Here is a 1,636-nt window from a genome sequence, read left to right as displayed (position 1 = left end):
AAACCCCAGCTGAGCCCAAACAGAATGTAGTCACAACAACAAGACCGCAGCAGCAAGATCACCCAGTCGGTCCAAAAAATCGTGACGAACCATAAATTGTTGTTTTAAGACTCTAAACATTGGGATAGGTTGGTAGATAGTATTTTCAAAATAAGGCTATTACAACATATATTCCATGCCTCATGCTCATGCAATATTGGCATTCCTCCATCTAGTGGTGGTGTCTGTGTCTCTGCCCTGTGAGCCTACATGGACCCTGTGGCAGTTGCATAATCTCCTGTCAACTTGAGTGAAGGGGTGGAGTCTAGCCTTTCAATCAGGCCATAGCCAATGAGGCCTCTGTGTGGGCATGGCTTTCTCCTGAGGACTCTGGGAACTCTGGTCTTCATTCCTGTAGGTGGGACACACAGTCTATCTGCTGGACATTCCTGTTCACAAGCCACATGGAGACTCACTGATGGAGCCAGAGTCCTGGAGCTGGAGGATCCACATGGAGACCCACAACAGCGCTGAGATGCTACCACCACCACTGGATGTAGAAGACTTTCCACGCACTGGTCTGTGATCTTCCTGCATTCAGAATCATAGTCTCTGTGAGTCTAAAGAGGAATTTATGGACTATGGACATAGGAGCTAACATCAGACTTATGGACTTCATCTGCACCGGGCTGGGATGTTTTCTCAATATACAATTGCTCTTTTATATAAAGCTCTTTCTTATACCCATGAGTCTCCCTGGATTTGTTTCTGTAGTCGACCCGCACTGACACAGACCCCTTTTTTATGCCTTGACCAATAGAATATGGCATATGTGAGGCTGCATGAGTTCCTCAGCTAATCATAAAAATATTTAGATGTTCACCTTGTTATCGTGGACATTCACTCTTGGAACCAGCCGCTATGCTGTGAGAAAGCCAAAACACATAGAGAGGGCATGTACAGGTGCAGCAGTAGATAGCCCTGACTGAGGTTCCCGCAGAGCACCAGCATGACCAAGGCACGAGCAAGCTTCCATTCCCCAGCATCTAAGCTACCCTAGCTGAGGCCACGTAAGCCACGATGAACTGCCCTGTCCAAACTAATGACTCATGAGCAAAATAAACGAATGGTGGTGTCTTAAGAAACTAAGTTTGAAATGATTTGTTATCCATTGATTGATATAAATTATATCTGAGAGGGGTAGATATAAAATCCTATACAAGTACTTCATGTCATGAGTACTACTATTCTGTTCACTTCTTTACATTGTCTTCACTTCTATCACAATCACTAGCAATTGGCTTCCTTCTGAGGCCCCTTTCCACGGATGAAAATTAAAATTTCATGAGTTACTGCCTAAATGAAGAACAACATAACATTGGCCTATTATTAGGTTTTGTCTACTTGACTCCAATTCACAGCAATACTGTGTTCACCAGCATGAAACACTGCCCAGTGTTATGTCAGCCTTACAATTGTTATGTTTGAGCATACTGTTGTGTTCTTGTGTCACTGCATCATTGAGGGTCTACCTCTTTTTTTGTTCACCCTATTCCAAGCATGATGTCCTTTTCCAGGAACCAGTCTCTTCTGATAACATGCCCAAAGTATGTGTGACAAAAATCTCATCAGTCTAAGGTTCACTCGGGCTCTGTTT

This window comes from Echinops telfairi, unplaced genomic scaffold (assembly GCF_000313985.2).
Source record: "Echinops telfairi isolate 266 unplaced genomic scaffold, ASM31398v2 ScPeMD7_7424;HRSCAF=8462, whole genome shotgun sequence".
NCBI lineage: Eukaryota > Metazoa > Chordata > Mammalia > Afrosoricida > Tenrecidae > Echinops > Echinops telfairi.
This window is presented reverse-complemented; position numbering follows the sequence as displayed.